The sequence below is a fragment of the Dermacentor albipictus genome, chromosome 8 (genome assembly GCF_038994185.2).
Source record: "Dermacentor albipictus isolate Rhodes 1998 colony chromosome 8, USDA_Dalb.pri_finalv2, whole genome shotgun sequence".
Classification (NCBI taxonomy): Eukaryota; Metazoa; Arthropoda; class Arachnida; order Ixodida; family Ixodidae; genus Dermacentor; species Dermacentor albipictus.
In genome coordinates, this window is record NC_091828.1 from 44033568 (window position 1) to 44058362 (window position 24795).

Consider the following 24795-nt stretch of genomic DNA (forward strand, 5'->3'; position numbering starts at 1 on the left):
CCGTGTCGTCAGCGCCTTCACAGAGGAAGGGGCAGTATGGGAACGCTGGCATGATGCAGCCTAAACAGCTTGACTGGTAATCTGTTACCATATGAACGTGTCGGTCCCCCGAATGTTTTCATTGCCCCGCTCGCCCGTCACCGCCGCTGCCGCGGCTGCGCTGACGTGTTCCGTCGCCCGCAGCGCTCCCAGTTAGCTCTTGCATTCTTCGCTGTGCTCCTTCGCTCGGTTACGCCGAGGGACAACGCCGACGCTCGCCGCAGGGACCGGCGCCTAGGAGCTGCGCTGTGAAAAATTCTGGCGAAGCCGATCTCACGATGACTGTCGACGGTAATTCGATAAGCATTCAAACAATGTAGCGAAACGCAGTATTGCTGAAATCACCTGTATTTTACAATATGTAGTGGTCATTCAGATATTTCGATTGTTGACGAAGAGGGAATGACGTCGATGGCAAAGACAATGGCGGTATGACGACGACGGCATGTAGAAAATGGAACGACACTTCTATATTTCGCGGGCTCTTGTTAAACGACAAAAAAGAAATCACCACGCAGCAGGTGTTTTTCCACAAAGAAATGGATCGGTCGTTTTTGAATCCCCTCTACAACGTAACGCACTTGGAGCTAAAGTGAATAGTTAACATACTTGATCTTATTTAACTAATTAAGCGGAATATAAATACGGCACAGTGACAGTACATGACGGCAAACTATATGTTCTTGGTTAAATTATGGGCTTTCACGGGCCAAAACAATTTGCTCATTATGAGGCACGCCGTACTGGAGCATTCCAGAAATTTTGTCCCCCTGAGGTTCTTTAACGTGCACCTAAATCTAAATGCACGGATGTTTTCGCCCCCATCGAAATGCGGCCGCCGTGGCCGGGATTCGATCCCGTGACCTCGTGCTCAGCAGCCCAACACCATAGCCACAGAGCAACCACGGCGGGTATATGTCATTGGTTTCATTCAGCTATGGCTAACCACTTTTTCTTTAATCCATGGTTCAAGTTACGTGAAACACCCTGTTTGTTGTGACTATTGCAGTCGCCCGGCCGCGCTGGAATAAACACAAGAGGTCATCTTGGCAGCTCTGGGCAACCGCCGCACAACATGGATGATCATTACCCGACGTGGCGGAGGCGATGGAGAAGACGGAGGAGGCGACGACGACGAAGAAGCGATAAAAGACGACAGGGACAGACTGGTCACGTACCACGACATACTGACGCACTACACGAAACAAAGAGACGCATACCCACAACCCCACAAACAACTCGACAGGTCTCAAGAAACAGATTGGAGAAGATTGCAAACCAGAACGTTCCGAAACCCAGTACACTTAAACCGAATAAATTCAACACAATATCCAGACGCAAGCTGCAAGCTCTGCAAACACGAACACGCAGACATGGCACACATCATGTGGAAGTGCACACAGATCGGTTCAGTATACGTAGAGGACAAAATAGAACCGGAACTTTTCGAGGAGCGATGGCTAAGCGCTCTGACTAGCTCAGAACTACACGACCTATTATGGGCTATCCAGCGGGCCCGGGCAGCGGTGGCCCGGGTGCTGAGTGGCCTGAGCCCGGGTGGCCTGAGCCCGGGCTGGCAACCTCGCAGGTCCTTTTTCCATTAAAGTTTTATGCGAAGCATATTACTAGAGCTCAACCCAGCTCCTCAGGCGCGGCGGTGTCGCCTTCAATGACCTTGAGTACTCATGCCATACCACGTGACAACGTGACGTCACGACAGAGGAGAAACGGGGCTCCAACTCGCGCCGTCGCTCGCGGCGTCGCCTTCAAGGCTGACCACGTGACACCATGACGTCACGACAGAGGAGAAACGGGGCTCCAACTCGCGCCGTCGCTCGCGGCGTCGCCGCGGTATATATAGGCAGCTGCGCTTGCCTCTGCTAGACACTAACGAGGTGAGATGCCTCCTGGAGACAGAGCTGCTCGTTGGAATGAGAAGCGAAGGTTGCGGCGTGCTACAGAGACTGATGAAGAGCGGGAAGAACGTCTGGCCAAGCAACGTGCTCAGTATGCGGCTCGGCGACAAGTTACTTACCAAGTTTAGCCACCAATATGCTTCGCATCTGACTAGGCTTAACCAAGCTAAGCCTCAGCCATTTTTTTTCCGTCCGCTTTCTCACGATATTAATAATATGGCAGTTGCAACTTGAAAATGATACCAGCTAGGTTTATAGATACATGGGTCGAAGGCTTTTGTGTTACATTAAACTCTTTTGCAAGCTTTCGTTGCTGAGCAGAGTTCTCCGTTTCACCTAGAGTACGTTTAAGTCCCAGTTCCATATGGTGCGCCTTTCGGAATGGCCAGGTATGCCTACGCGTGGCTGTGCATACTTACCTGGTGCCGGGTTTCCGGTGATCATTGAGGTCGGCGCCCCGTGCCGAGGCCTTGCCATTGCACTGCGGTTGGCTGAAGCACGCCACTACCCCAAACCGGGGCAGATGGGGCATGTAATTTTTGGTAGTGGGGCTCGGCGTACGCGCCAGCCCCTTCCATGCTCAAATATAAAATCAGATCTGCTCGGAAGTGCGATCGGCTTGTCAGTGCATTCCGTTGCTCTGTCATGGAAGTTACTGCGGCTTCGTCGCCCAGCGTAACGAAACATTCTGTTGCCCAATTACGCAAACAGGCCCCCTGTCGAGAATGACGCGATGTGCTGCTAGTATTTAATGACCTGTTGGGCAAAAGCGTAATTGGTGAGCTGCCTAATTGGTGAATTGGTAATTAGTGAAATGACTCGTAGTCCTGTAAGGTTCATGGCTACTCCCTTTGCGTGAATTAGCTGCGATGACACTACCCCTGTTGTCGTTGTCGGTGATTGCAGTGTGGATGTGTCGGTGCCGAAAAGGGAGCGGTTTACGCGTTCCTTGTTGCAGACTTCCTTTGCGATGTCACACCGATCCTGCCCAGCCGACCACCCGGCGGCATACGTGCATCGATTTGACATTATCAAAGAATGTGATTGCTGTTGCGAGTGAAATCGTGACCACCCATCAAGACAATAAATGAGTTCGTACCTATGTTCCATATGATGTGTCACCTCCGTGTCGTGTGCTAAACAGCTTCGCTGGTCAACCACCTTCACAGAGTGGAATGCCTCACGATCTTTATGATTTGAAGCTCAAAAATTACTGCGGCACCAGTGAATTTTGTCACAAGTTTTGGGAACGCATGTCTCGGCCGGAATTGGTGACATACTCAGAATCCGTTCCGAATGACTGGACTTTGCCAGTCACCGGCAACAATTGGTGCATTGCAATACGTGCTACAATGTAGCTAGCTTTAAATTTATTTTCCAAAATTTTGTAAGCGGCTCGGCACCTGTTCTCACGATATATTGAGGCAAATAATTTGAGACCGAAATCACCGCACCGACTGGCAGAGAACCAGTGTCGTCAGCGCCTTCGCAGAGGAAGGGACAGTATGGGAACGCTGGCATGATGCAGCCTCAACAGCTTGACTGGTAATCTGTCCCCACATGAACGTTGCGGCCCCCCCGAATATTTTTCTTACCCACGCTCGCCCGGTGCCGCCACTGCCGCGGATGCGCTGACGTGTTTCATCGCCCGCAGCGCTCCGCGTTCGCTCTTTCATTCTTCGCTGTGCTCCTTTGCCCGGTTACGCCGAGGGACAACGCCGACGCTCGCCGCAAGAGAGCTGCTCTCGAAAGTATTCTGGTGACGCCGACGTCACGATGAGTGTCGATGGTAATGCGATCATAGCATTCAAACAACCTAGCGATACGTATTATTGCTGAAGACACCTGTATTTTACGACATGCAGTGGTCATTCACAGACTTCAACTGCTTCGTCTATAAGCGACATATGCTGTCTGTGGGATCGGCCCACATTGCTATCACACTTGCTAGCCATGGTCGGCCATGACCTTGTTGGTAAGAAGGCTACTATCACGACGAATGAATGACGGGGAAGGAATGACGTCTATAGTAAGGGCGAAGGCGGTATGACCACAATGACATGTAGAAAATGCAATGACAATTACATATTTCGCGGGATTTCGTTGAACGCCGAAAAAAAATCACGCAGCATGTACTTCACGATACAAACACACACACACACACAAATGGATCGGTCGTTTCTGAGTCCCCTCTACAACGTAAAGAAACGCACTTGGCCCCTAAAGTGAATACGTAAAATTTCGCATATTTGATGTTAGTTAATTAATTTACCGCAATCTAAATACGCCACAACGCCACATGACGGCAAAGCTTGGTTCAAGTAATGTGAAGCATCCTGTTTATTGTCACTATTGTAGTCGCACGCGCTGGAATAATCACAAGAGGTCACCTCGGCAGCTTTGGGCAACTGCCGCTCGACATGCACGATCATTACCCAATGCTTTCTCAAAATTTTAATAATATGGTAGTTGCAACTTGAAAATGATACCAGCTAGGTTTATAGATACATGGGTCGAAGGCTTTTGTGTTACATTAAACTCTTTTGCAAGCTTTCGTTGCTGAGCAGAGTTCTCCGTTTCACCTAGAGTACGTTTAAGTCCCAGTTCCATATGGTGCGCCTTTCGGAATGGCCAGGTATGCCTACGCGTGGCTGTGCATACTTACCTGGTGCCGGGTTTCCGGTGATCATTGAGGTCGGCGCCCCGTGCCGAGGCCTTGCCATTGCACTGCGGTTGGCTGAAGCACGCCACTACCCCAAACCGGGGCAGATGGGGCATGTAATTTTTGGTAGTGGGGCTCGGCGTACGCGCCAGCCCCTTCCACACGAATATAAAGATAGATGCGTGAAAGTGTTATGGCTGCGACCGCGCTTAACTGCTCGGCACTAGGGTTTAACTTGTTCGTCCGTTCCTTCGCTATGACATCGACGTTATTTTGGGGGACATCTCAGATAATGCGTATACAAGGATTATTTCCAGTCGCTAATTTTGAATTTCTGACGCAGTGTACTGTAAGTATTGAACGACCTATTGCGGTTGCCTAATTGTCTAATCAGGCGAAGTTAATATAATCGTAATTCATCTGAATTAGGCTTAAGATAAAGTAATATGAATTAATCATTACCAGTATTAATTTTATTCGGCTTAAGTAATGTAATCGTAAGGAATATAGCAATTATCCTTAGGTCATCCTAACTACCTTTAGTTAATCATGGTTGGTATTATTCAATTATTGTTAATCAAAACGTGACTTAATGAATCCTAATTTCCTTAAATATTCTTGTTTCGGCTTAATAATTTGACCTTAATTACTCTTGCTTAGAGTTAGGAATTTAAACTAAATTGATTTTAATTAGCATCACTGTACAATTTAGCCCACAATTCGTCATAACTACGCTCAAGTAATTTGATAGTAATTAACCTCCACTAAGCTTCTTTGATTTAGGCTTAACTAAATTGATCGTAATTATATTTAGGTATTTTTTAACCTTAATTACTCTTATTACCCCTTCAGTACTCACTATATTAGTCATGAGCATAAATCTCAGTAGTCATACGTAGACGTAAGGCATACTGCCGCAAGATCGAGTTATAGTTGACAGCATCATGTGGATGGACGGTTGGCGGCGCCCATTGCAGTGTACACGGCGGCGCTTCGTTGGGGATGATTTGTGTCGATTGTTTGATAACGAAATACACTGACTTTAGTGAAGGAATGATGGTGTCACGATTCACAAGCAGCAGGAACTGATAAAACAGGGCAGGTCACTTTAAATTGCAGGCAAACTGAAGACCAATCGCGCAAGGACCTCGTATTCTCTTCTGCAATGCAGGAGATCTTCGTCTTTCTGTAAGTGCTGCATGTGGGATGTGGCATTTGCCTTCCTCCAGAGAGAGCATCGTCCCGATGCTCACCTAGCGGCAGGAAGATGTGCCAGACGAGGTGTGGGCACTTCTTTCCGAACAATATGGCTTCCTGCGCACAATATGTACGACGTCTGGTCGACGCTGCCTCGCCCTGGAGGAAGCAGCACTGTCAAGGATAACCTCATAGTTCATGTCGCTGAGGCGCCGTACAACCTTGTACGGATCAAAGTACAGCCTGAGGCAGGCACGTACCCAGGATATTTTTCGGGGGGGGGGGGGGCAACCCAACGTAACTTCTATGTGCAAATGAGGGGGGGGGGGTACGTTTACTAGTACAAATCTGAATAACGCCTACCGTTCGCCATAAAAAACCGTAAACCCACAAAAGAGAATTGAAATAAGGTGTATTTTACAGGTACGCCTGTGCGATACGCCTCTCCCTTACTTGGCAAACAAAGAACCACGTCAAATGGACTCGCGCGGGAATGAAGCACAGGAAATACACTGCCAAGAACAAGTACAGAAGCGAACGTGTAACATAAAGATTGCTTTAGTAGAATAGAACTTTAAAAAACAGCAGTTGAAAACAAAGGCACACGGACCGCGCGGAGTTGTTACTCCGCGAGCCAATCACAGAAGCAAACAAAATCGTCGTCATGCAGCCTTTTTAACATGGCGTCGTACTTGATACATCCGGAGCGTCTGCAGTTCTTCAAGAGTCTTTGCATCGGCGGAAGCAATGAGGTGTGCAACAGACATGAACGAAATGTATGCAGTCTGAGCATTTCACTCTTCAAAATCTGCCGTGCAGTTCATTTCACTGCTGAACCCGTTTTACTCATGAAACTTCGCTGCCAACTGAAGTGAAAGTTCGCCACGAATAGTTGTAGCGAAGAGAGCATGTTATTTCAGTTCAATAATGAATTAGGCATTCGCCATTCCACTATAGTAGGCGAGGGGAAAGGCATAAAATTACACGCCATTAATTTTATTTTTGCAGTTACCGCCTTATTTGGGTAACCGAAAAAGTTTGAAGAACGAATTATTTTCAGCCTCGCGGAGGAGCAGTGGCTGGCGGCTATGAGGGCGTGGGCGAGGCTTCATTGCAGACTTAAGCGGAAGCTTTAGCTCGGGTGCTCTTATCTAAATACATGTAATGTAAAAGGAGCATTAGTTTTTCTCAGCAACTACTGCACCAAATTTGACAAGGTTTGTTGCATTTAAAAGAAAAACTTAAACTCTAGTGACCGTTGGCTTCGAAGTTTTCTTTTTGATTGTCAATGTTTTATTAAATTGGCAAAAATCGAAAATTTTCCTCCATTGTCCTCCATTTCCGGTGGCGTTTTCTCTACTTTTTAAATGAAAAGATGTTGATCCATAAATATTTTCATAAACAACAGTTACATTTGTTAATTTTCGCTTTTCTTTCCTGTTTGGCTGTTGCCTTGGCTCTCTCCTTTAGTAGATCGTTTAATTTCTTAAATCCTTGCGACTATTGTTTCCAGTACTGGCAATTTTGCACGAAAAGAGCTGTAGAATTAAGCAAAAACCAGACGAGTTAATGGGTGACAGTCATATTGCCTATGAAATTAAGCATTATTGCAGGGATTGATGATGGATGCGGTCTCGCATTATTTTATATTCCACCTTATCTAACCCGTATCACGGGTATACTGTTCCGAGGATCTGTCAACGTCGCGGCGAGCCGTCACTCGAGGAAATATAGAAACAAAAAGAAAAGTTAAAGGCAATTGGCATTTTCTCTACCCGCAACTCGTTCCACGTGTATACAGATTAGCTAACCACGACCTGAACCCTTTTCCTGGCCCGTGGATCAGTCTAAACGAAGAAGGTTGAATTAACGAAGCAACAACGATGGGCTTGACCTTTGTATAGACGGTGAGAACTAAATGTATCTCGAGTTAATCGTGCGGGCACCGAATTGATGAGGAAACTGGTCATCACATCCCAGGAGACGCCGATAACTGCCGCTATCCAAAAGGAGTGCGAAAGGCAGCAAAATGTTGACCGCTGAATAGCTGTCAAGCCTCAACATTTATTTGGCGGCGCTTGAAGAATGTGTGTGAGAAATGGTGGCGTGGGCGGGGAAGGGGGGTATGCGTCTCAATTTCGAGGGGGGGGGGGGCGGGCCCCCCCGGGCCCCCCCTTGGGTACGTGCCTGGCCTGAGGAGCTTCTCTGAAATCCCTCGCCGACGGATGCGACTCCAAACCCAGTCTTTGTAGCCTGGCTGATAATTGATGATTCGGGGCCGTAGATTGTAGCGTCGAGCGTCGTAGACTTGTTGTCGGATGATTCTGACGCGGGCGAATTGTCTCGCTTCTTCAGCCCGTTGAGCGAAAGCTTCAGCGTCCGTGCCTTCATGAACGTAGTTACGCGGCAACATCGCATCGAGCATCGTCGTCACTTCACGGCCATGAAGAACGCTAAATAGGGACTTTCGAGTTGTTTCCTGTTGAGCAGTGTTGTCAACGAATGTGATGTACGGAAGAATGTCATTCCAATTTTTGTGTTCCACGTCTACATACCTACTTAACATGTCGGCGGTAGTCTTGTTCAAGCGTTCTGTTAGGCCGTATGTTTGCGAGTGACAGGCTGCGGTCTTTCGGTGAGCCGTGCCGCTGAGGCTAAAAATAGTCTTTGGAAGCGTAGCCGCAAAGGCAGTCCCTGTGTCCGTTATTATCACCACTGGTGCACCGTGCCTCAGAACAACGTGTTCAATAAAGAATCGCACTGCTTCGACCGCTGTGCCGCTTGGAAGGGCCTTGGTTTCTGCAAAGCAGGCTAGCGGATCGGTGGCAACTATTACCCACTTATTACCAGTATTTGGAAGTCGGGAATGGTCCGAGAACGTCCATCCCGATTTGGTGAAATGGCGTCGTGGGTGCTTTGACTGGTTGAAGTAGCCCAGAGGGCTCCATACGTGGTGGTTTGCGTCGTTGACAATCGAGGCATGTGCGCACGTAATGTTTCACAAAGGTGGAAATCCTTGGCCAGTAATATTTCTCTTTGACTCGGGCCAGTGTTCGCTATGACTCGGATATATTCATCACTTTTTATTTTTATTTTACGAATACTGCAATCACCACGCGGTGATTTTAGCAGGGTGATACAAGCCTATTATATACAATACTGTGTACAGAAAATGCACGGGTTAATAAACTATTTTTCGTTGGCCCACCAGGCTTGGTAGGCAACATTGCTCACCGCACCCAATAAACACCGACGAACACAGCTGCTTGGCGGTCACTTATCGTTCTTCAGCCCCACGCTGTGGAGCGTCTGTCTAATGGAGGGTGCCTCAAGCCCTCCCTTGTTCACGAACCCGGGCTGATCGTGACACAACGTGAGGAGGAGGGAGGTGTAGGGATATTCTGCATTTGCCGAGTAGCGTATCCCGACGAGATGGATACGATTTCCGTTGTGCCAATCTTGCAATGGCCATTTATTAGTAGATATATGGACGAAGTGCCTTCTTCTTAGAACGCTTCTATCTGTGTTCTCTGGTTTCCGACGAATTCTTCGGAATTTCCTGGTGCCTCGGCTCCCGATTTTGTGGCCATGGACGCGGAGCCTTCCAGAGGCCCTCCTGGCGAGAGGTCATCAAGGCCGTCCCTCACGAGGAAGAGAGGAAGCGTGCTCAGTGACACCGAGGACACTGAGTTATACTCGATGACGGATGAAGACTCATCGGATGATAGCTTCATCACTGTCCGCAGAAAGAGGGCCAAAAGGAGGACTGTCAACGCGAACCCATCAACGCAAGCGAGCACGGCGACTCTGAAGTCAAGGCCTGAACGCTGGCCTCACGCCATCGTGTTCGTACCCGAAGAGCCCTCAAACAACCTCCGACTGCTAAACAGGCAAGAACTATCTGTTTTCTTGGAAGGGGTCGTGCCGAATGAAATTAAGGACATTCGGATAAATACACGCAAAAATGTCCTCGCAATCGATTTTACCAACGGGAGTGCGCTCGAAAAACTGAAGCAAATCTCGGTGCTAGGGCGCATCAAAGTGCGTTCATATATCCCGATGGATGACGCATCCACAGCAGGTGTCATTTATGACATCGATGTCGCCATTCCCAATGCGGACTTGCCTATCCTCGTCAAACCAGCCAGTGAGGGTGTTGTCATCACGTGTGTGAGCCGCCTTGGAACATCGCGCTGCGTCAAACTGATCTTCAAAGGAGATTGCTTACCAACACATGTCAAAGTCGGTCACTTCCGACACCCTGTTCGTCCCTTCGTACAAAGGCCTCTTCAATGCCATCAGTGCTTTAGGCTAGGACATGTCAAGGGTGTCTGCCCAAACTCCATACTGTGTCCCCGTTGTGCTGAACCTCACGCGGAGGAGACGTGCCGGGCTACTGTCCTAAAGTGTGGCAACTGTAATGGTTCCCATGCTGCCTCGTCTAGGGACTGCCCTCGCATCAAGACAGAGGTCGCTGTTCTCAAGCAAATGGTTCGGAACAATTCGACACACAGGGAGGCTGCTGCAACGATCCGGCGTCGGCGTCGGCGTCACCGAACCTCCTCAAAAAAGGCAGAGCCGCGAAAGGAGAGGGCCGCTTCCATTGTAGCACCCACATTCTCCAATCAGGCCAAAAAGGGGCTGAACAGCACAAGGAAGTCACCTGAAAGGAATTTGTCTCAAGAAGAATGGCCTGCGCTTCCGAGCCAGCAATCTCCCACAGAACTACAGATTGTCAAGCCCGCTCGGGAGCCTACTCCTGCCGCTGATGCCACGCCCAAAGCAGATCAAGTCCTTTCAATGCTGCGTCCCCTCATAGATGCCATTCGAGTGATTCTGTCGAACCTTGGAACTACGTCTGCTCAAAAGTACTGGACGCCTTAAGCCCAGTGCTTGAGTCCCTCGAATAGAGACATGGCCAGCCATCGCCCATCGTTTCGAAAGGAAGTCAAGGCAGCGTCAATCATACAGTGGAACGCAAGAGGACTAAAATCACGCCTTTCGGACTTTCGCCAGTATATATACACTAATGTGTTCCCAATCATTGTCATATGTGAGCCTAATGTGTCAAAACCAGTCAGATTATCGGGATACGAAGCTGTTATGTCCGCAACAACTAATGCATGCAGCAAAGTCATCGTTTTTATTCGTCGAGAACTGACCTATGTTCGCCAGCCGATTCCGCCTCATGATAAAAATCAATACGTTTGCCTAACTATTAAAAAGGGCAAACTCACGTTTACACTTGTCGGCGTTTATATATCGCCTTCAAGTATCTTTGATCCCAAACGATTAACGAACATCTTGTCTGCGTGCCCTGCCCCATATATCATCATCGGAGATTTTAATGCGCACCATATAGCATGGGGAAGCGCAAAAACAAATGCAAGAGGGCAAAGACTTGCAAACTTCACCTGTAACCACGGCCTTTCACTTCTGAATGACGGCAGCCCAACGTTTATACGAGGCGTGAATTATAGCAGCTGTCTTGACCTAGCTTTCGTCTCCAGCACTTTCACAAGATATTGTTACGGTGAAGTGAAGGAAGACGTTGAATTGGACTAGAGAAAGACGAAGTCTGGCGGTTGCCTGAACGCCATATCCATCATTTGTAAATATAAGTTATTTTACACTCGTGGGCCTGCTTTCTTCCCGCAACATTTTGGTGGAAGGTGCGGGGTACCACCACGGAACTTCGCAGCGGACGTCATCTACCTGCTGCCACAATGGCAAATCAACCGACACAAGCGACAACGCCTCGGCAGCCCGTGCCCACGGTCATCCTCACTCACCCACGGGACCCGGGAACATTTTGTGGCACGGACAACGTCGACGTCGAGGACTGGCTTACGATGTACGAGCGAGTGTGCGACAACAACAGGTGGGATCCTACAATGATGCTTGCAAACGTAATATTTTATCTGAAGGGAACTGCGAAGCAATGGTATGACACACATGAAGCTGACCTAACGAGCTGGGATGTTTGCAAAGAAAAAATGCGAGACCTGTTCGGCAGACCTGTCGGTCGTCAGCTGGCAGCTAAAAAAGAACTTGCGTGCCGCGCTCAGACGTCCACAGAATCCTATGTCGTGTACATACAGGATGTGCTGGCCCTCTGTCGCAAGGCTGATGACAACATGACCGAGGCAGACAAGATTGGCCATATATTGAAAGGTATTGCAGACGATGCCTTCAATCTCTTGATGTGTAAGGATTGTGCCACTGTGGATGCAATTATTAAGGAGTGCCGGCGCTTCGAACAAGCGAAGGGCCGCCGCGTCACTCAAACTTTCGACCGGTTGCCCAATACCGCCGCGACATCTTCTTGCGAAGACCCGCCGCTGTTCGTTCAGCCCGCAGGACCGGAAGAAATAACGCGCATCGTTCGCCGTGAGCTTGAGGCCATGGCCCCGGCTCCCGTTCGTTCAGACTGTCGGGAAAGCGTACCCGCTATCTCCCTTATACAAGCGGTCGTTCGGGAGGAAATAGCAAGTTTGGGCATTCCATCTCTCTGCTCAGTCCGCCATACCAACACCTACCAAATTTCTCCGACCGCTCGCTCCCGGACGCAAAGCTTTCCACCACTCCGTCGCAACCCAGCTGAATGGCGCACAGCGGATGATAAACCCATCTGTTTTAATTGTTCCGGTATTGGACACATCGCCCGTCATTGCCGCAACCACTGGTCGTCGCCTCCTCGGTGGTCGTCTCCGAGTCACTACAGCCAAGTACCCGACAATCGCACTTTCTCGCCCTATACGCCGACTAGGAACATCAACGCCGACAGTGCTCCACCAAGATCCAGCCGATCCCCGTCTCCGCAAGGTCGTAAGTCCCGTTCGCCTCTCGTTCACCGCTCTTCGTCCCCTTCTGCAACCGGTTGCTTCGCTTCGGGAAACTAGGCGGTGCAGCTCCCGGAGGTGAAGCTGCAACTCCGACCCGGCCCACAAATCCTCTATTGACCCTGCCTACATGTGGAAACCTGCTGGACATTGAAGTCGATGGCGTTCCTGTTAGATCTCTCGTTGATACAGGAGCGCAGCTTTCAGTTATGAGCGCTGCTCTCCGCCGCCGGCTCAAAAAGGTTCTGACCCCCGCCGTACCGTGCACCGTGCGAGTCGCCGATGGGAGTACGTCACCTGTCCTTGGAATGTGCACAGCACGTGTGACCATTGGGGGCCATTATACCGTTGTTCTATTTATCGTCCTTGAACACTGCCCACACGACCTAATTCTCGGCCTCGACTTCCTTTCGAAACACTCTGCCCAAATTGACTGCTCCGCAGGTGTTGTACAGTTGGACCTGCCGCTTCCTGCCGACGCAACCACTTGTGCTCCACACCGCTTATGTGCTGCTGAATTTGCAAGGCTGTCTCCACAGGCTGCTACAAATGTCCTGCTGACGCCCTGTCCTCCCGTACCTGATGGCGAGTACGTCCTGTCGCCGCTTACTGACGTGGTTTTGTCGCGTAATATTGCCCTACCGAGCACCTTAATTCGGATCCGCGAAAACTGCGCTCGCGTGCCCATCCTCAACTTTGGGTTCTCGTCACATGTTTTGCCACACGGTATCGCCATAGCGCATATCACTCCTTTGGAAGAATTTCAGATTTCTTTTTTGACCTCTGAATCCTTCCTCAGTACGAACGGACCTTTGTCATCCACTCCTTCGTACTCGACGCCTGCGGACGATGTTTCTAAGATGATCGCCCCCGACCTTCCTTCCGAGCAAACAACAGCTCTTCGTCATCTCCTGTCATCTTATCGGGACATCTTTGATTTGGACGACCGTCCACTTGGCCAGACATCTGTTGTCACGCATCGCATCAACACCGGTGACGCCAGCCCCATTCATAGGCGGCCATATCGTGTCTCGGCAACAGAAAGGGCCATCATACAGAAAGAAGTAGACAGGATGATGGACAAGGACATCATTGAACCCTCCAGTAGCCCGTGGGCATCACCGGTTGTCTTAGTAAAGAAAAAAGATAACTCGTGGCGCTTCTGCGTTGACTACCGTCACCTCAACCGGATAACAAAGAAGGATGTTTATCCCTTGCCTCGCATTGATGACGCTCTTGACTGCCTTCACGGATCCCAATACTTTTCATCAATTGACCTCCGCTCCGGCTATTGGCAGATTAGCGTCGATGAGATGGACCGCGAGAAAACCGCCTTTGTCACACCGGACGGTCTGTACCAATTTAAAGTCATGCCCTTTGGATTATGCAATGCGCCAGCTACATTCGAGCGCATGATGGACTCTCTCTTGCGCGGCTTGAAGTGGTCTACATGCCTGTGTTACCTCGACGATGTGATTGTGTTTTCGCCGAACTTTGAGAGCCACCTGCGGCGCCTCACAACCATACTCTCCGTGTTTCGCAGGGCTGGCCTTCAGCTAAACTCCTCCAAGTGCCATTTCGGTCGCCGTGAAATTAACATGCTTGGTCATCTCGTCAACGCCGCCGGAATCCAACCTGATCCACAGAAAGTTCACGCCGTGCGAAATTTTCCTGTACCTTGTTCAACGAACGATGTCCGTAGTTTTCTGGGCTTATGCTCTTATTTTCGGCGATTTGTGAAAAATTTTGCAGACATCGCTCACCCTCTCACTGACCTTCTTAAGAAAGACGCCTCTTTCTCTTGGGGACCGCTACAGGAGAAAGCCTTCTCTACCCTGATTGAGCGGCTTACCACTTCCCCGATTCTCTCCCACTTTGACCCTTCTGCGCCCACTGAAGTACGAACTGACGCGAGTGGTCATGGCATCGGCGCTGTCCTCGCTCAGCGTCAACAGGGCCAAGACCGTGTCATCGCTTACGCTAGCCGCCGCCTTTCCACGCCCGAGCGAAATTACTCCATTACTGAGAGAGAATGTCTCGCGCTCGTATGGGCGGTCGCGAAATTTCGCCCGTACCTTTTCGGTCGGAGCTTCTGCGTTGTCACCGACCATCACGCCCTCTGCTGGCTCTCCTCTTTGAAGGACCCAACTGGACGACTTGCACGTTGGGCATTGCGCCTACAAGAATATACATTTTCTATTATATATAAGTCGGGACGCCTGCATAAAGACGCTGACTGCCTGTCCCGCAATCCCGTGGATCAACCGGACGATACCGATGCAGACTCGGACATCAGTATTCTGTCCCTCTCCGGCTTCCTCCACATTGGCGACGAGCAGCGCAAGGATCCTGTTCTTCGAACACTTATGGAACGCCTAAGCTCCTCGCCCAATGACCCGTCCCTTCGGATGTTCACCTTGCGCGATGGAACTTTATACCGTCGTAGCGTTCGTCCTGACGGCCCGGAGCTCCTCCTAGTCGTCCCCAAGCACCTTCGACTCACCGTGCTCCAGCAACTTCATGACGCTCCTACTGCTGGACATCTGGGCGTCACTCGTACTTACGACCACCTGCGGCGCCGCTTCTTCTGGCCTGGCATTTATCGCTCTGTGCGCCGTTATGTCGCTTCTTGCGACCTGTGTCAGCGCCGGAAGACGCCTGCTATGCCTCCCGCTGGTTTGCTTCAACCCATTGATATACCTACAGAGCCCTTCTTCCGTGTGGGCCTCGACCTCCTTGGTCCGTTTCCAATTTCCATCAAAGGAAACAAATGGATTGCTGTAGCAACCGATTATGCCACTAGATATGCCATCGCACGAGCCCTGCCAACCAGCTGCGCTACAGATGTCGCCGACTTCTTACTAAAAGACGTCATCCTGCACCACGGCGCCCCTCGCCAGTTGCTGACGGATCGCGGCCGCTACTTTCTATCGAAGGTCGTTGATGATCTGCTCCGCTCCTGTTCTACAGAACATCGGATTGCTACCGCGTACCACCCTCAAACGAACGGCCTCACCGAGCGACTCAACCGCACACTCACTGAAATGCTCGCCATGTACGTTTCCAACGATCACCGCGACTGGGACGTCGCTTTACCATACGTCACTTTCGCATACAACTCGTCCCGTCACGACACGGCCGGATTTTCACCATTTTTCCTTTTGTACGGCCGCGACCCCACCTTGCCTTTTGACACGTTGCTACCTTCCGCAGTACAGTCACCCAGCACTGCTTACGCTCGCGATGCTATTGACTTAGCCGCCCAGGCCCGAGATGTCGCCCGTCATCGCCTCACAGTCTCGCAAGCTTCTCAAAAGCGACGCTACGACCTTCGGCACCGAGACCACCATTTTTCACCTGGTTCCCTTGTCCTTCTCTGGACGCCTTCACGTCGTGTCGGCTTGTCGGAAAAATTACTGTCCCGTTTTTCTGGTCCGTACCAGATCTTACGCCAACTGTCCGACGTGACCTACGAGATCGCCCCACTCGGTCAGCCTTCCGTGCCTCCCAACTTAACCAGTGATGTTGTTCACGTCACCAGGCTCAAGCCCTATGTCCCCCCAATAAGTGAGGCTGTTTAACTTGCACCGGGACGGAGCTCCCCCACCGGGAATGTGATGTTACGGTGAAGTGAAGGAAGACGTTGAATTGGACTAGAGAAAGACGAAGTCTGGCGGTTGCCTGAACGCCATATCCATCATTTGTAAATATAAGTTATTTTACACTCGTGGGCCTGCTTTCTTCCCGCAACAATATGTTAAATGGTTTTCGGATATCGAGACACACGGGAGTGATCATATTCCCACATACCTTGTCATCAAAGGAATGTCCAGTCCCACCCCACGGAACACCATTCGATTAATTGATTGGACCACTTTTACTTCCACCATGGAGGATGCTTGTCGAGAGGGCTTGTCCTCTGGATTAGAGGAAGCAATCAAGTCTGCAATGCTACACGCCACGCGCACGGTCATGGTTTCGTCGAAGCACACGGAATTGGATATAGAGTTGGAGCGACTTCGTGCGCTCCGTCGTCGTGCGGAGCGGCGTTACCGGCGTACAAAGTCCATCGAAGACCTTAGGACAGCCAGACGACTACAAAAGAAACTTCAACGTCGCATGGATAGATTGGCATCTCGACGTTGGGCAAGATTTTGCCAGTCACTAGACCCCCGAAAGCCACTTTCCCACATCTGGAGAACCATACGTGGTCTACGTTCCTTCCCTGAACAACGCTTCCCATTCAAGGCGCTGGCGCTCTTCCAGGGGCGGCTAGAGGCTGATGTTGCAGAAGACTTTTGTGCAAGGATCGCTGGCCAAGCAACCGGTCCAGGCTTTCCAGCCCCCAGTCGTATCCCTGCTTCACGTGACGGCCGCATGGATCTTCCATTCATAATGGAGGAACTAGAAGCGGCTCTTGCTCTATGCAGGCGTTCTTCATCCGCGGGACCAGATGGAATCTTCTACCGCGCCTTGAACAACCTGAGTGATGGCGCACGGAGAGAACTGTTACTTCTCTACAACTTATCTTGGCAGGATGGCATGGTTCCCGAAGAATGGAAGATAAGCCGCTTGGTCCCTCTCCTGAAGCAAGGCAAGTCCCCACTTGAAACCACCTCATACCGCCCAATAGCGCTGGCCAGCTGTGTGGGAAAGATAATGGAAAAGATGATCCTTGCCCGCTTGGAGTGGTACCTGGAGCACTACAACATGTTACCGAATTGCATGGCTGGTTTTCGTCGAGATCACTCTTCCATAGACAGTGTTGTTGATCTCGCTACGTACGTCCAGCTTCAAAAGTCACGCAAAAGATTATCTGCAGCTCTGTTCTTGGATGTCAAGGGGGCATACGATAACGTATCTCACGAGGCTATCCTAGATGCTCTGCCTAGGTGGTCGCCTAGGTGGCCTAGGTGGTCGCGTTTTCAAGTGGATCTCTCATTACCTTTTTATGAGATCGTTCTTTGTCTGTACCGGTGATGGTAAAACCACACTACACTACACGTACCGAGGTGTACCTCAAGGCGGTGTACTAAGCCCTACCCTATTCAACCTCACACTCATTGGTCTCGTTGATCATCTGCCAGCAGCGATCAAGATATCAATGTACGCCGACGACATATGTATATGGACCTCAGGTGTGACACGTCCTCAGATACGTGCAAGACTTCAAAAAGCTGCTACTCTAACAGCTCTATACCTCCGCAACCAAGGTCTTGAAATCTCGTCAGACAAATGTGCACTGATGGCGTTCACTCGCAAACCAATGACACCCTACGCCATATCAATAAATGGCCAGATAATTTCTTATGAGAAGACTCACAAATTTCTTGGCATAATCATTGATAGAGATCTCTCATGGAGCCCGCACGTTACCTACTTGAAAAAGCGTCTTACAGCAATCTCCCAACTTCTCAAGTTTCTGGGAGGAAAGACTTGGGGAATGTCAGTGCATGCAATGTTGGAATTGTACAGGGCTCTTTTTCTGGGTTTCTTGAGATACAGTTTGCCCGTACTGACCAACACCTGCCAGACAAATCTTCGTGCTCTACAGGCTATTCAAGCTCGGGCTCTCAGGGTTTGTCTTGGTTTGCCAAAATGTACATCGACAGCAGCGACTATTGCGATTGCTCAGGACCAACCTATACAAACACACATTGCGGTAGAAGTGTTGCGAGTGCACATTAGGCACGTTGCCCGTGCCTGTTCCCACCATCTGGCAACACTACCATCAGAAAGGCCGCAGGCAGCTTTTTGTACTACGATTTCGGAGTATTACACCTGCCTCCCATCAGGCTACACCCCCGCAACTAAGCCATCGATTCCTCCATGGTGTTTGGCTCGACCCGCAGTGCACCTCACCGTACCAGGAATCAGGAAAAAATCTGAGCTGTCATCACCAGCTCTTAAACAACTAACTCTGCTTCTTTTGCACGAGAGGTACGCCGAACACGTACATATTTATACTGATGGATCGGCAACTCTCCAGTGTTCCTCTGGAGCCGTGGTCTTCCCAGCGAAAGCCACCACCATCAGTTTCAAGACATGTCACCCAACGACACCGATGGCCGCGGAACTTGCAGCCCTTCGCGCTGCACTTCGTCTCGTCAACCAAGAACAACCTCGAAGGTGGTCAATATTCAGTGACTCCAAGGCTGCACTGCAATCTTTGCTATCAGCCCTGCGGCGTGGACCACACGAACTGGTATTTGAGATTAGAGAACTCATACATACCTTAACTGAGAAAGGACACCACGTGACATTTCAGTGGCTCCCAAGTCACTGCGGAGTCATAGGGAACGAACACGCTGATAACGCTGCTCGGTCGGCTCTTCAAGGCGACGAAGAGGAGCCGATACCGTTATCAAGGACAGATGCCGCTCGAAAACTTCGAATGATCAGCCGTCACATCACGTTATCCTTGTGGAACGCTGGAAGTTTTCACAACTACCGACTCCACCATCTTGACTCCTCCCTACGCCTTTGTATTCCAGCTGGGCTCTGTCGTCGTGAAGCTACCCTGCTTTGTCGACTATGGCTAGGGGTGGCTTTCACCAAGTCTTTCGCTTACCGAATTGGATGGGCCGACGACGCCTCGTGTGAGGACTGTGGTAACGAGGAGACTTTTCAACACCTTCTTTGTGACTGTCCTCGATATACTTTACAGAGACAATCACTTGCAACCGCGATAGCGCGCTTTGACCAAAGACCTCTCACAGAGGAACTCATTTTAAGATACCGCCATCATAAGCCATCGCAGCAGAGGGCGACGAGGGCACTGTTGCGGTTCTTGAGGGCGACAGAACTGGACAGGCGACTGTAGCCTGAACAGATGTTGATAGTGCTACATGTGTCAGTGTGCTGTGCGATGACAGTGTTCGGTGACAGTGACCGATTGTGATTGTGTGTCTATGCTCCTTCCTTTCCTTATCTCTACTTTGTTTCCACTTTACCTCCCCCTCCCCTCTCTCCCCAGCGTAGGGTAGCCAACCGGATTTTTTTTTCTCTGGTTAACCTCCCTGCCTTTCCCCTTTCCTCTCTCTCTCTCTCTCTCTCTCTATTAGTAGATATAAGAATTTCAGTCGCGCACAACAATTTTTTTTGTTGCCAGATAAGAAAGATTAGCCCTCTTTAAAAGTTCGGTATCTGAAGTTCTCGTAAATGTGTTATAAGAAAACGCACGGCTCTTTTGTGTAGCTTCTCTAGGTTGGCGGTGTTAGTTTTTGTAAAAGGGTCTTATATCATTGCAGCGTAATTTAATATGTACAGCACAACCGATTTATAAGCCAAGGGGTGAACAGAAGGGGAGAAAAGCTTGAGTGTTCGCCTGAGGAAAGAGAGTTTAGGTTCGCATTTTCAGTGACAAAATTAATGAGTATTTCAATTGAGATCGTTAGAAACTCAAAGCCCTAATTTTCTACAGTTACTAACTTCAGAGAGGAAAGTGTTATTAATACTTTTATCAAAGGGTAAATATTTTTTAATGTTTTATTCTCATGAAAACCGTTCTTTCAACCTTTATCACCATCTTCGATTCTCGACACCAAGAAGCAATTTTCTGAAGAGCCCTGTTCAGCAATACATGAATCGATTTGGCATTAATTTCGGAGTTCGAAACACAATCCTTGACAAAAAGTTTAATATGCACTGCAATACCTCGTAGAATATCATTGATACATAGGAGGATCAAAAGTGGCCCTATCACCGAGCAGTGGGGTACTCCAGAATCTACCGTTACTGATGCAGATACGCTCTTACGATTGGAAGCAAACTCTTTGCTGTAGGTTAGGCATGCAGCATTGCATTCAGTTAGCTGAATATTTTTGAAAACATTATGTAATCTATAGAGTAGTTTTTGTGAGGAACTTTGTCAGGTGCTTTTGAAAAATCCATGAACATAACATCAATCTGTGTAGCAGTGTTAATTGTTGTTGCCTAATGGTTTATTATTTCTATCAGCTCAGCACACGTCGAGAATCCTTTTATAAAACAGCGTTGATGTTTGGTGAAAAAAATTATGGTTATCAAGAAAATTTAGCATTTCATTATGCACAATCTGTTCGAGTAATTTGCAAGCGGTGGATGTTGATGTAATCTGGCAATAATTGTTAGTGTTGTTTCTCCTTCCATTTTTATGGATCGGTTTGATTCTGGCCGTCAGCCAGTCATTCGATAGTTCACCGTCGCATGATGATTTATTAAATAAAACGTGCAAATATTTAGACACCCACTCAGCATATTTTAAAAGAAACGAATTGGGGTTGTTGTTCGGCCGCGGTGACTGCTTTAAATTCAGTTTTAACAGCATGTTGAAGATACCTGGTTCTGAGATTATGAGGTCTGGCATACGTGGCAAGGAGACATAAAAAAAGGAGGGCACCATCATCTTTAGGAAAAACTGATTTGAAGTTGTCGGTAAAAGAGTTGGATAATAATTGAAAATCAGCTACCGGTTCTCCGTTAATTGTGAAGGTCCCAGTACAAGGATTTAGGTGAAATAGTTCTCCAAATTTTTCTGGTGATGCTGTAATAAAACTAGGTACGGATTTCTCCTAGTAAAGTGTTTTGCCTATGCCCACTTGATTATTAATTTCAGAGGACAAACCTTTAATTAAATTTTCGTAATACAAAGAGTTGGAGCAAGGTTTTTCTCTTCTTAAGTATCTTCAGTAGCCTCCGTAAATTCAGTTTGGCCCATGTAATGCACGGATTTTTACTTTTGGTTTCTTAAAAATGTTTGGCAAAAACACCTGCAGCTGTTCTACTTTTACATGTGTTCGAACGGCTGAAATAAGAAGCTGAACCCAGACACACGCACTTTCGCTGTCCGACTTGAAAATCGCGGAAACGGACGACGGCTCGGCGCGGATTCCGGGCAGCAAACACAAGCGCTGAATTCGAAGTGCTTTGGGCTCCTCGACATTGTGACGCGACGGGGGAGCGCAAAACTTTCTGATTAAAACAAAGGGAATAAAGCATACAATCAACGTAGGCTCTGCGGCTGGTGCAAGAGTTGCCGGAGGATCCCACTGCTGGCATGCAGGTGTAGGAGTTGTCGGACGATGTCGCCGCTGCCAATATTTGTAATGGGTTGAAGGTCGTAGAGAGGAACTTGGGAGGAACTAGGCGTACAGGGTTTATTTACAGTATTTACATTTTAAACAAAAGATACATCCACAGATACATCTAGCGTGGCTTCCAAATGGAGCACGCAAGACGAGCATACAGCACACAGCTTACGAGCACACAGCTCACGAGAACGATCAAGATCACACCTAGCGACAAAGAGCCGCTTATAAACACTCCGTGCTCCCTAGATCCCTAGGTGAGGGAAACGGCAGTTCACTGCCGATTCGTAGCGTCAAACGTCAATGCAGTCGACCCGCCGGTTGTCCATTATCTTGAGTGTTGAAAGGCGCGTTGGTTCCCCGAGCTGACCCCCGCAGCGTGCCCGCCGATTGTCCATTGTCTTGCATCCTGTAGTCGCCACGAGTGTCAGCAGACTGTGACGAATCCTGGGGCCCACGTACCGCAAAGCACCCTTTCGGGGGGGAAGCTCTTCTTGCTGCAGAGAGACCATGAAGACCCAGCAAATCAACAAACAATGCAAGGGGCACCAAACGTGGCCAGCCCTGCTACCGACGCCGATTGAGGCGACGCCTTGAGGCTGCCTTCCTCAAATTCTCCAAAGGAAGTTAATGGGTGGTTAGCGCTGTTGTCCTCGTTGGTTCTCTGAAGGGCGCCACCACCGTAGATCGATCGAAACACCTGCAGCGGGCTGAGATAGTTTCGCAGAGCAGCACCCCAGCAGGCCGATCCTAACACTGGGGAGTGTGAGCTGGATTAACAGCGCGGTACACACACAGTTGCACATACCCGTCGACCCAAAGTGAAATCCAAATGCGTCATGGAAGTGTGGCACGTGCCTAGTTTGCCGTGCCCAATAGTCCAAGTTGGTATGAACGAGGTTCTTTAAACGGTGACACTTAAGTTGTAGCACACGCTCAGTAACATAATTTGGCGGAAATACGGCACATATGCAATGTGAGATTCCCGTAATCCAAGTTGGGCCCACGATAGCCTTCGAATCCGGTTCTCTGATATCACACAGCAGCGAAACGCTGTGAACCACTAGACCATAGACTATACAGTGATCCAAGTTCGCGGGAAAATGGTAGAAAGACGTACAGGGAAACAGAAAGCACGTGGGAAGTGCTGGAAGTGCCCTAAAAACGCTAATCGCAATAAAATTATAATCGCATTGAAACAGGAACACGTTGTTTCCGGCCCTCCCACGTCTCCAATCACTGCACAGTCGCAGCTGTCCTGTAAAGTTCACAGATCATTTCTACTGCTGCGTTCGTGCTGTCGCAATCTACGGCGCAATTATATATATACATCCTCGGAATATGATGTGATAACCAGCTTCGTGACGAGATGCGATGAGCGCTTCTTCCTTCGAAAATGGGAGGTGGCGGGTTCAAACACCTTGCGGTGTATATTGAGAACCCACTACCGGTGAAACCGTGATTACGTGCAGCTGTACTTGGCGTCTCTGCGTGGAGCGCGTAATTAGCCGCACGGCGAACTAGCCCTGGAAGTAGTTGATAACAGTGGGGGCTGTTCGACACGGTGTCACTTTGACTCCGGCTGCGGAGTTGAATCTCGGCAGAACAATGTGCGTGGCATTAATATGGGCAGGAGAGACTTGGGGTGGGAAAAGGTGTTAAGGGTTTAGTGCCGCGCAAACGATAAACGTCTCTGTCGAGAAAAAAAACACGCAACGACAAAATAACTTGGCCCGCTGGTTCTCCCAAGCCCCGCCAGCGACACGCATGCTAACGTTTCAAACGCAGCCTGTTGTGGTGGTTCAGCAAATGAGCATCTGTGCCCCTTTGTTTTAATGCGTTGGCATTCTTAGGGTGTTTCATGTACTTTACAGGTGGTATGTGTGCACGCGTGTTACTTTATTTGTTTTGTGATATATATGCCAACAACTGTCATAAGGAAACGCGATCGAGTAGTCATGCTGCAGTGCGTGCCTGGTACATAACTCGTTGCGACGATCGCAATGTGTTTTGTCGCTAAAGTAATTCTATATAAACGCATTCCAATCGACCATCATCGCAGGATGGGTTGTACCGCATTTTTTAAGGCGAGGTCATTACGTGGCCCTTGAGGCGGATAATCCGGTGTTGACGTGACTACGCCATGCTCCAGAAAGGCTACAAATCTTTGGCCTTTTGGTGGAACTCGAACCTACGGCGTTTGGTGTTAATTAAAGCACAGTTCATTGAAGTCTAGTTAATTTTAGCACTCGGACCCACGATCTTTGGTGGGAGTGGAACCAACGACCTTCAGTGCCCAATAAGGCGAAGTTAATTCAGGTATAGTTAATTCGGCACTCTAACCAACGGCATTTGGTGGGAGTGGAAGTCGAGTGCAAGAACCCCAGCAGGTCAAAATTACTTCGGAACTGTCCACTGTCCCTCAGAACTCACTATCGAGTATGTGTCGTATGTCTGTGTGTGGGCGTCTGTGTGAGTGTGCGCGTATGTGCGTACGCCTGCACGCCCGCGTGTGTGTGTAAGCGAGCTAGAGAGCATTACTCCTACTCTTGCGGATGAATGGGATATAGAGTTCATTTAAAGCCATATTTAAATCTACGATAAAGAACGAATGTCATTGGATTTATAGCGTTAACTCTTTCTAAAAACGAAATCAATGCAAAACGGAGGAAACGCAGTTCCCTTCCACTCTGTGAAGACGTATGGCCAGCGAAGCTGTGTATGTGTGCCCCTCAATGGCGAACTGCACCTACGCCGCCGGTCGGTCCGGCATTGCATTATCTTCGGGATTTTTTATCTAAAAGCAGCCCTTAAGAGCAAGCTTTAGTTCGGGTGCTCTTATGTAAATACATGCAAAAGAAGAATTCGTTTTTCTCGGCAACCACTGCACCAAATATGCCATGGTGACGATGGCACCGTCACCATCGGTAGGGCTGCGTGAGCAGCTACCAAGCTGTTCCCTTTCGTTATCTTCCTTCCCTCGGCGGGGGCGCATTCTCTTGATGCCAGCGGTGCGCTAAATCTGCACCATCATTGTGTCATGCATCGCCTCTGCGACCAAGCAATCCTTC

The 24795-nt window shown here is 49.2% G+C and overlaps 2 non-coding genes across 2 annotated transcripts; both read left to right on the forward strand.

Moving 5' to 3' along the window:
* The first annotated feature begins 2366 nt into the window (after window positions 1-2366).
* Window positions 2367-2529, forward strand: LOC139049347 (U1 spliceosomal RNA). Its single transcript, XR_011508207.1, has one exon. It is a non-coding gene; the product is annotated as a U1 spliceosomal RNA (small nuclear RNA).
* A 2083-nt stretch (window positions 2530-4612) lies between these two features.
* On the forward strand, window positions 4613-4775 carry LOC139049348 (U1 spliceosomal RNA). Its single transcript, XR_011508208.1, has one exon. It is a non-coding gene; the product is annotated as a U1 spliceosomal RNA (small nuclear RNA).
* The last annotated feature ends 20020 nt before the right edge of the window (window positions 4776-24795 follow it).